The sequence below is a fragment of the Salvelinus sp. IW2-2015 genome, linkage group LG5 (genome assembly GCF_002910315.2).
Source record: "Salvelinus sp. IW2-2015 linkage group LG5, ASM291031v2, whole genome shotgun sequence".
NCBI classification, from domain to species: Eukaryota; Metazoa; Chordata; class Actinopteri; order Salmoniformes; family Salmonidae; genus Salvelinus; species Salvelinus sp. IW2-2015.
The window spans coordinates 32215694-32226934 of record NC_036844.1 but is presented as its reverse complement, the minus strand read 5'-3'; the positions used below and the strand labels follow the sequence as shown (position 1 = coordinate 32226934).

At 45.3% G+C, this 11241-nt stretch overlaps 1 protein-coding gene across 1 annotated transcript in view; it reads right to left on the bottom strand.

Moving 5' to 3' along the window:
* Window positions 1–1082: 1082 nt before the first annotated feature.
* The window catches only part of LOC111964343 (pecanex-like protein 3), a 28665-nt gene continuing 18506 nt past the window's right edge, over window positions 1083–11241 (bottom strand). The window contains exons 29-34 of the mRNA XM_023988205.2: window positions 10907–11054; window positions 10508–10738; window positions 9530–9804; window positions 6255–6427; window positions 5706–6088; window positions 1083–5040 (exon numbers count right to left, since the gene is read on the bottom strand). The gene's annotated coding sequence lies outside the window, so the exon portion shown is untranslated. The remainder of the gene's footprint in view (window positions 5041–5705; window positions 6089–6254; window positions 6428–9529; window positions 9805–10507; window positions 10739–10906; window positions 11055–11241) is intronic.

Sequence of the window (11241 nt, the reverse complement as noted above, 5' to 3'; positions counted from 1 at the left end):
TTAGCATCTTAATTGACATCYTTTCAAAGGATCTTCTTCAGGTCAGGTCTGGATCAAAACGTTGTAAATATAAGGTGGAAATTGGGAGCATATTCKSTGTGTGGGCCTTGCGGTTCTTTTCGTGCCCCAGACACATCAACAACATGCTGCAGGAGCAGTAGAGCCTGTCTAATGGAACCTCATTCCCAGGCTCAACTGCTACGGCAGAGAGCGAGCCGGCTGCTGGACCAGTTAGTCTAACTGTAGTTTCGGCTACAGCAGAGCAATCAGAAAAAGACAGTTTGTCACTCACACTATTTTGATGTCACATGTTTAATTTAGGAATCAAAACAGTACTGTATGGTAGTAAATACAAACCAATGTTTGTATCCAATAATAACTGTTGTTCTGACAGGGGACCTATCAYGCTCTGTCCAGATAGTCAACATCTCATCTGGGAACTCTGGTCTGTAACGCTGCACCAACCTCCTGGGCACCCACAACTGTTACGTCAACCTGTCCATATACAGCTGTGAGTCCCTGCATGYTCCACATGCTCTTCAGTTCTCTTACCTACCAATTACTTATCAAATCATACGCATTCATAAAAAGGCATTCATAAAGATTTTGGGATGTTGATTAAACCTGTCAGAGCTACTGTAACTACTGCGCTGTGTGTTTGGAGTCTGAGTACCGCTCACTGGCTGTGCTCTTGCTGCAGCTCCAGACAGTTCCCCTGGGATTCTCCAGGTCCATGGSCCTGGTGCTGCTGTGGCTCCACCGCTCTGGCCAGGAGAGGATGTGGAGGGGAAGGAAGAGGAGTGTAATGAGGTAAGGTACACTCCCTCTCTGATCAAACACTCCTTTGTTTGATCCCTCAATCCAAGGAAGACAAACATCCATACACATTCTACAAAAAATAAGATAAAACTCATTGACATTGTACAAAAACTCATTGAACTGAACATTTGTTTCATAAAGTATTAAGAACGAACAAGCATTCCATTGGTTACCTCATTGTGCCCTGCAGGTAGACATTAGCTCCCATTTCAGGCAGGCAATCACATAGAAGCTATTGAAACATTTCAGCATAGAATACCTGATAACTGTACAATTTGTTTAATACATCATTTTGAAACAAATGTGTTTGGGTTTCTGTTCAAGACCAGTTCATTGCTAAGTTCTGAATGATAACATTGCCTGACAAAGGTTGAGGAACGGTAAATGAAATCACCCACAGCATTTAATTTGCAAATGATTAAACAAAAATCTTTAATTTAAATAGGGGGTGGGGGGAAAATCACACAAAAAAACTGTTAAAAAAAACTGTACAGAACTTTAAATGTCAACTGACAGTTTAAATAAAACATCCCCCCAAATGACTAAAATAATAACATTAAAAAAACATGTGGGATGGTGTACTAGTATACAGCATTAGTGCAAAGTAAGTATTAAATCGATTCTCCCCAAACTGCATGATTCAATGTGAAGAACGCCCTTCCACCCAGGAGCCAGATCTCTTCTGAGGGGTAAACATAAGAGAACCCCCTCTAAGACTCAACATAGTTTTCCATGAAAAAGAACCAGAAATGCACTAATAATAAAATAGATTTATATATATATTTTTTAATGTATATTTATATACAAAACATGCTGTACATAAATGGTAGAGATTAAGAAATCGCTTTTAATATTGACACCCAGGTCTGTCGAGTAACAGGTCTGTCCAGTGCTTTCCTTTCTCCCAGTAYTAAAAGTACTCCCTGTTGCTTTGGATATTACACTGAGAATGAGAAAAGAGAACCAGAAAAGGGCCCTGATCAGAATGGCTCTGCTTTTCCTAAGCCTAGGGTGGGCACACATGTTAAATTCTGGAAGGTGCCAGCTCCTCCTCAACAATCCCCATGACAGCCATGGAGTTAGATCCAATGATCTGACAAACAAAGAGACTAGATCTACATTAGCACAGTGCTTGTTCCAAGTCCTTTAAGATGTGTTTCAAGATGGTTCTAAGCCTGAATGGAATCACCTTGACTGCAGAGGAGGCTAGTGAGAGGAGCTATAGGACGGGCTCATTGTAATGGCATGAATGGAATGGAGTCAAACATGTGGTTTCCCTGTGTTTGATACGGTTCCATTCCAGCCATTACAATGAGCCTGTCCTCCTATAGCTCCTCCCAGCAGCRTCCACTGCTTGKCTGGTACTTTGAGTAGTGACCCATGAGTTCAACCATGAGGCTCAGACTTCCAATATCCAGACTAAAGTAACTGCTACTGCATAATTACCCATAGTCTAATGTATCTAGATACCATCTAACATAGTGCTGGAGAACTCTCATCCTTTTGTGTCTGTCCCCTTATAGACACAGTAAGATTAGTACATGGCATAGAATTCCCATTCTTTCCCAATYGGAGACCCTGTGAATGCCCTTTTCCACATATTAGTTGTCATTCATCCTGTAAGGACAGATCTAAGAGAAAGTTTAGTAGACAGTTCAGTCTAACTAAAAAGGTGACAAACAACTAAGATGGTTAGGGGTGAAAAGGAGCATACAAGGCAGTCTTCTAGGTCCAGCTTTACACCATGGCACAAGGTTATTCCAGATAGCTCTACCATTGATATAAAAGACTTGTCACAACTGGCCAGGGGACAGTCATGTGGATTACTGTAGTGCTGTAAGACCCTATAGCTCTCGGGACAGAACAGAGTTGGACAGCCAGCTTGWRTGATATGTGCTCTGGGTAGAGAGAGAAAATCATGGGAGCAGGACTCAGAAGTACATCAGCGCCTTAATTTGACCCTTAAAGCAGGTATGGCAAATGCAGGAGTGGGAGCAAACATTTTAAAATGACTTCTCAGGAACACTTCCAGTTATATTACACACCTTAGAAGAGAAACCTTGGTGAAACGTGTCAAATGACACCAAACGTGTGGCAAAAAAATWCAATTAAGAGCCAAGTCCAATCTCCACATTTCTATATCACATCAGCATGTCAAATAGACAAACCCTTTTAACAGTCTTCCAGACGTTATCAAGAAATCCAATGAATATGCCAACTTTGTTTTTCAGTATTTATTTAACTTGGTTTCCAACTAAAACGCTGGAGGTGTGTGTAGCACAAACAGTAGTTGTAAGTGTAGTAGTAGTAGCAGGAGGGGCTGTAGTTTAGTAGTAGGAAGAGCTGCCTGGAGCCAAGGAAAGCAGAAGGGCCTCTTGCTGGTGGCTATTCCACACAGAGCTGTCTGAGCCCCTCCCACTGCATAGAGTCCACAGCTGATTGGATCAGGTCAGGGAGGGAGCGTTTGGTCACTAGGGCAACTCAGTGGACTGGCCTATAGCCACTGAGGAAGTTGTGATTCTTCAAGTAAAGTAAAAAGACATTCCACTCACCCCAACAATAGGACACAAAAATCTAAAAGGCTTTAGAAAGAAGATTCCCAGTTTAGAATCCTGTGGTCTGAACAATGTCTCTGCCTGGTGAGCATCTCTTCTCTTTTCATTCTCTCTGTCCTGGTCCATCAGCTGTCCAGAGTCACCCCCCCACCACATCTCATTAGACCTCCCCAAATTCAGAACTTTTGTCCAGGCCTGACAGGACTGTAAACTCCACTGGGAAAAAGCACCAAATGTTGGGAAAGGTAGGAGTAGGCGGGAGTCTTATCCCTGAAACAAGCTCTTTGACAGAACACTTGAGATTGTTGATTGTGGTCAAGTGCCTCTAATAAATATCCAAATGAGTATGAGGATGTTTTTACAGGGAGGGGTGTTGGATTAGTTTTGGAATGTGTGTGTTATGCTAGTGATGTGGGGAGTTGATATTGACTGGTCATATGGCAGGGGTAAGCAACTAGATTCATTCACGGGCTGATTTTTGTCAGAGAGAATGGCGGAAAATAATTGTAATAATTTGTCCACTGCAAATTGACCAAAACTAAGCCCAAAAAGAGATTGTATTTGAAAATAATAATGTCATACAAAATTACATTCAGACACAATCATGTCTCTTTTTATTTGTGGGAATACTTGGGAACAGATTTCCTAAATATTTGTATATTTTTTGCTGAATTCCTGGTGATTTTACAGTCTTGACCAAAAACTATATAAAAATATATTATTTATATTTTTGCTAATAAAATGTTTCAAATCTGCCTGTTGCCAACCCCTGTCATATTGTAGCTGTTCAAGTCACTTGATGTGACCCTTGCAGTTTCAGAGAGGATATCCCCACAGTGGTGAACGTGAACTAGTTCTACAGTGGTGCAGCAGGTTGGTGCAGCAGGTTGGAGCAGCAGGTTGGAGCAGCAGGGATGGGCAGTGTGGGTAAAGAACAAGGCTTGTTATGGTAGTAACTCTGGCTTCACCTGTACATACAGCAACAGGGATATTACAGTTCCCTTTTCTGAGTCATTATGCTGTTGCTGGTAGGTCTCAGGTGAAGGAGAAGACACACGAACTAAACTAATTTTTAAAAAACTAAACATTACATAAGGAAAAACCTCCCTTACAATTGCACTGGCTTTTTGGCCTGCTAGGGTTACCATTGTTACAGAAACTCTTGAGGGCCTATCAAATAGAGGTCCAGTTTCAAGTCCTAGGAGGGGAGATGGTGGGATGGGTTAGGGATGGGGGCGTACATTTAGTTTTGACATGCATCCTTGTGGTGGTTCACTGAGGAGAACAGGAACGTATTTAGACCTCAGATCCATCCAGCATGGCAAAGGCTTGAAAAGAAATGTACTCGAAAACATGTTGAGATGTTGTGATTTGCCATCAGAAACGTAACAGACCTCAGAGTCCAGTCTCTTTGAGAGAGAGAAGAGCATTGGAATGACTCTGGGAAGCTGGAATAGGTCCGGTCGGAGCCGGTCAGGCCCACTCTAGAACTGGCCATGGTGGTGCTGTGCTTTGGCTGCAGGGGTTCTCCAGAGCAGACTCAGCCCAGGTGCTCAAGTAAAGGCAGCTCGGTGGACTCCTCCCCGGGCGTGGTCTCAGTGGACTGGGTGACCCCCAGGGGGTCCTGTGTTGGGCTGGCCCCAGGCGGCAGTGCAGGAGGAGTAGACTGAAACACAGATGTAAATATCCYCAACTAATGAAACCTCTTGAGTTTCCATCGCAACAAACAACCGTCATTAAGCTGATCTGAAAGCCATAACATCCTGTTGTAAGAGGTAGCTACATTATTTTCATGCTGTTGACAGCATACTCCACCTTCCAACAGACTATATATTGAGTGTACAAAACATAAAGGACACCTTCCTAATATTGAGTTGTGCCCGCCCCTCCCCTTTTCCCCCTCAGAACAGCCTCGATTTGTCAGGGCATGGACTCTACAAGGTGTCGAAATGTTCCACAGGGATGCTGGCCCATGTTGACTCTTAATACTTCCCACAGTTGTGTCAAGTTGGCTAGATATCCTTTGGGTGGTGGACCATCCTTCATACACACGGGAAAGTGTTGAGCGTGAAAAACCCAGCAGTGTTGCAGTTCTTGGCACCTACTACCATATCTCATTGAAAAGGCAAATATTTTGTCTCAATTTSTTCAAGGCTTAAAAATCCTTCTTTAACCTGTCTCCTCCCCTTCATCTACAGTYTTTGAAGTGGATTTAACAAGTGACATCCATAAGGGATCATAGCMTTCACCTGGATTCACCTGGTCATGTTTTGTACACGCAGTGTCTGTTCTACCTTCACTCAACATGTTASACCGTTTCACCATCCTCACCTGTGTCCGTATGAACTGAGAAGCTCCACCGTCACTCTCAGCTGCYGCTGGCCCGTTGAAGCCCTTCCTGCCTGACATGCTCCACTTCCCGTAGAGACCCTCGTAGGGCAGGCCATGTCCCAGTCCTGCCCGCCCGGACCCTCTGTGCGCTCCGTCCAGGAAGCTGCCTGGGCCAGGCAGGGGAGCCATGACCACAGAACTGCTGAAGGACAGCTGGGAGCTGGACAGGTGCTGACCCAGGAGACCCTGGATGGATGAGGTCCGGTGGAGGGAGGTAACTAGCCCAGCGTCCATCCTGCCCTCTGACTGGCTGAGCAGAGCCAAGGGGAGGGGCTGAGGGTGGTGGGGCCAGGTGGGGGTGGGGCCCACAGGGTTGTCAGTTCCTACGGAGACAAAGCAACTTATTTCATTCACTTCAAAAATATCATTATACAAACATTGCTATGTTATCAGCATACTGTCAGTATTGATATTGTTATAATAGCTAGCTGCAGCTGAACAGTAGACATCATTAGAGGTTGTAGTTGAGTGGTGGGGTCCTGGGCTCACCCATGGGGGGGTGGATGAAGGTGAAGTGGGGCTGGGGAAGGCTGGAGGCCGGGGTGCTCTGGGTGGTGTGAGCCAATGGGTTGTTGGAGATGGATGTGGAGCCGCCGCCGCCGCAGTCAGAGTCCTCGATGTTTCCCCCACTATTACAGCCAGCTCCACAACCCTTCTGTAACCTGCAGGAGAAACACAGGGATTTCAACAGTCTTATCACACACGGTCAGTGTGTGTTGTATGTACAGTGCATTTGGAAAGTATTCAGACCCCTTCATTTCCCCCACATTTTATTACGTTACAGCCTTATTCTAAAATGGGTTAAATGGTTGTTTTTTCCCTCATCAATCTACACACTACCTCATAATGACGATGCAAAAACAGGTTTTTAGAAATGTTTGCAAATATAAAACAAAAATCGTAAATATGACACTTACATTRAGACCCTTTACTCAGTACTTTGTTGAAGCACCTTTGGCAGCGATTACAGCCTCAAGTGTCCTTGGGTATGAAGCTTGGCACACCTGTATTTGGGGAATTTCTCCCATTCTTCTCTGCAGATCGTCTCAAACTCTGTCAGGTTGGATGGGGAGCGTTGCTGCACAGCTATTTTCATGTCTCTCCACAGATGTTAGATCGGGTTCAAGTCCGGGCTCTGGCTGGGACACTCAAGGACATTGAGACATTCCTGCATTGTCTTGGCTGTGTGCTTAGYGTCGTTGTCTTATTGGAAGGTGAACCTTCACCCCAGTCTAAGGTCCTGAGCGCTCTGGATCATGTTTTCATCAAGGATCACTGTACTTTGCTCCGTTCATCTTTCCCTCGATCTTAACTAGTCTCCCAGTCCCTGCCGCTGAAAAACATCCCCACAGCATGATGCTGCCACACCATGCTTCATCGTGACAGTTGGCATTCAGGCCAAAGAGCTCAATCTTGGTTTCATCAGACCAGAGATTCTTGTTTCTCATGGTCTAAGAGTCTTTAGGTGCCTTTTGGCCAACTCCAAGCGGGCTGTGCCTTTTACTGAGGAGTGGCTTCCGTCTGGCCACTCAACCATAAAGGCCTGATTGGTGAAGTTGATGGTTGAGATGGTTGTCCTTCTGGAAGGTTCTCCCATCTCCACAGAGCTCTGTCAGTGTGACCATCAGGTTCTTGGTCACCTCTCTGATCAAGGCTCTTCTCCCCCGATTGCTCAGTTTGGGCGGGCGGCCAGCTCTAGGGAGAGTCTTGGTGGTTCCAAACTTCTTCTATTGAAGAAAGCAACCGTGTTCTTGGGGACCTTCAATGCTGCAGACATTTTTTGGTACCCTTCCCCAGATCTGTGCCTCAGCACAATCCTGTCTCAGAGCTCTTCGGACAATTCCGTCGACCTCATGGCTTGGTTTTTGCTCTGACATGCACGGTCAACTGTGGCACCTTATATAGACAGTAGTGTGCCTTTCCAAATCATGTCCAGTCAATTGAATTTACCACAGGAGGACTCCAATCAAGTTGTAAAAACATCTCAAGGATGATCAACGGAAACAGGATGCACATGAGCTCAATTTCGAGTCTCATAGCAAAGGGTCTGAATACTTATGTACAGTTGAAGTCGAAAGTTTACATACACGTAGGTTGGAGTCATTAAAACTTGTTTTTCAACCACTCCACAAATTCTTGTTAAACAACTATAGTTTGGGCAAGTCGGTTGGACATCTACTTTGTGCATGACACAAGTCATTTTCCCAACACTTGTTTACAGACAGTTATTCACTTATAATTCATGTATCACAATTCCAGTGAGTCAGAAGTTTACATATCACTAAGTTGACCCTGCCTTTAAACAGCTTGGAAAATTCCAGAAAATTATGTCATGGCTTCAGAAGCTTCTGATAGGATAATTGACATAACTTGAGTCATTGGAAGTGTACCTGCGGATGTATTTCAAGGCCTACCTTCAAACTCAGTGCCTCTTTGCTTGACATCATGGGAAAATCTAAAGAAATCAGCCAAGACCTCAGAAACAAAATTGTAGACCTCCACAAGTCTGGTTCATCCTTGGGAACAATTTCCAAAACGCCTGAAGGTACCCACGTTCATCTGTACAAACAATAGTACGCAAGTATAAACACCCATGGGAACACCAGCCGTCATACCGCTCAGGAAGGAAACGCGTTCCGTCTCCTAGAGATGAACGTACTTTGGTGCGAAAAGTGCAAATCAATCCCAGAACAGCAGCAAAGGACCTATTGTTTTTGAAGATGCTGGAGGAAACAGGTATAAAGTATCTGTATCCACAGAAAGAGTCCTATAATCGACATAACCTGAAAGGCCGCTCAGCAAGGAAGAAGCCACTGCTCCATAAAAAAGCCAGACTACGGTTAGCAACTGCACATGGGACAAAGATTGTACTTTTTGGAGAAATGTCCTCTGGTCTGATGTAACAAAAATTGAACTGTTGGCCATAATGCCATTGTATGCTTGGAGGAAAAAGTGAGAGGCTTGCAAGCCGAAGAACACCATCCCAACCGTGAAGCACGGGGGTGGCAGCATCATGTTGTGGGGGTGCTTTGCTGCAGAAGGGACTGGTGCACTTCACAAAATAGATGCATCATGAGGCAGGAAAATTATGTGGATATATTGAAGCAACATCTCAAGACATCAGTCAGGAAGTTAAAGCTTGGTCACAAATGGGTCTTCAAATGGACAATGACCCCAAGCAATTTCCAAAGTTGTGGCAAAATGGCTTAAGGACAACCAAGTCAAGGTATTGGAGTGGCCATCACAAAGCCCGGACCTCAATCCTATAGAATTTGTGGGCAGAACTGAAAAAGGAAAGCGAGCAAAGAGACCTACAAACCTGACTCAGTTACACCAGCTCTGTCAGGAGGAATGGCCAACATCACCCACTTATTGAGAAGCTTGTGGAAGGCTACCAAACGTTTGAGTTAACAACTTAAAGGCAATGCTCCCAAATACTAATTGAGTGTTGTAAACTTCTGACCCACTGGGAATGTGATGAAAAAATAAAAGCTGAAATAAATCATTCTCTCTACTATTATTCTGACATTTCACATTCTTAAATAAGTGGTGATTCTAACTGACCTAAAACAGGGAATTGTTACTGGGATTAAATGTCAGGAACTGTGAAAAACGGAGTTTAAATGTATTTGGCTAAGGTGTATGTAAACTTCCGACTTCAACTGCGCATATATACACATACATACACACACACACACTATATATATATATATATATCTCACAGCCTTAGCATGACTACCGCAGGCTGTGTAGTGTAAGTGTACCTGTCCCAGCTGCTGATGAGCCAGGCGTAGATGTTACGGGGGCTGACAGGCCCCCCCCAGACTGAGCGGAGCTGGGTGTGCCCGCCTGCAAAGGAGGTGGTGAGGGGCGACACGTAGATGGGGTAGCCGATGGGCTGGTCACATGACGAGTTGATCATGTTCCTCAGGGCCTGCTTGGCYTTCTGTATGCTGCCGCGCTCCGGGTTCCGGTTCCGCAGGAACACCAGCTCCTGCTGCTGGCCCGCCCACAGCCCGCGGACACACTCCCTGTTCACCTGCAGGGGGCAGGACAGTGTGGGTCAGCAGGGGGGAGGAGCACAAGAAGTCACAAATATGCAAATAACCTCTTCTACCGCACGGCAAACGGTACCAGAGCGCCAAGTCTAGGACCAAATGGCTCCTTAACAGCTTCTACCCCCAAGCCATAAGACTGCTGAACAATTAATCAAATGGCTACCAGGACTATTTGCATTGACATCCCCCCTTTGTTTTTACACTGCTGCTTCTCACTGTTTATTATCTATGCATGGCCACCTCACCCCTACCTACATGTACAAATTACCTCAACTAACCTGTACCCCCGCACAATGACTCGGTACTGGTACCCCCGTATATAGCCTCATTGTTTTTTTACTTTAGTTTATTTAGTAATATTTTCTTAACTATATTTTCTTAAAATGCATTGTTTGTTAAGGGCTTGTTAGTGAGCATTTCACAGTAAGGGTACGCCTGTTGTATTCGGCYCATGTGACAAATACAATTTGATTTGACCCAGAACTGGTGACACACAACTAGAGATAGAAGCAGAGTTAACAATAGAGCACTAGAACATTCCTGGCAAATATCTACTGARATTAATCAGTCTCAATGTGATCCATGGTCCTGCTACAGCAATACCTCCATTGTCCTCCTGTTCATTTCAGTGCACACCACTAAAAGGCTGTGACTGTGGGAGTCTCTACAGTAGCTGCGGCTGACCTTGATGACCCTGAAGCTGAGGAACCTCTTGTTGAGCATGATGATCTTGTACTCGTCGCTGCCGTCGTCCATGACGTGGCGCAGGGCCAGCAGCGAGGGCATGTTGGCCAGAATGGCGCRGCGCCACACCGGGTCGCCCTCGTGGCTGATCACCATCTTCTCTTCGTTGGCCGTGATGGCGTCGTACAGAACCACCGGGTCCTCGTACTCGTCTGGAGACGTGAAGTGGTCCTGTTGGGGGGGGCAGAGCGATGGGCTTAGTGTGGGTGATGTCACCATTAAGCTTCTTAGTCTTAGCTCTGTCCACCATACTGTCTCTAAAATCAGTCAATTCTCTACATTGAGGTCATTAAGCTGGTTACTATCGTGTTTGTAATGAGTCATGCCAGTATGTCTAACCTGGTGCAGTTTGAGGGACATGCGCACCCCGGGGGCCACCACCCTGTTCAGCAGGTCCATGTCTGCAAACACCCACTCATCCCTGGGAGAGGTGATGCGGAAGTCCCCCTTGAACAGGGCGTGGAGGCCGTACAGGAAAGGCTCCAAGCTGAAAGTCGTGGCACAAACAGTCACCTTTGGTATACAGTATCACAGAGGCAGACATACTCCCTACAGTTAGACTTCAGAGTGTTTAGTCCTGGGTCTTACCTGGCAGACATACTCCCTACAGTTAGAGTGCAGAGTGTTTAGTCCTGGGTCTTACCTGGCAGACATACTCCCTACAGTTAGACTGC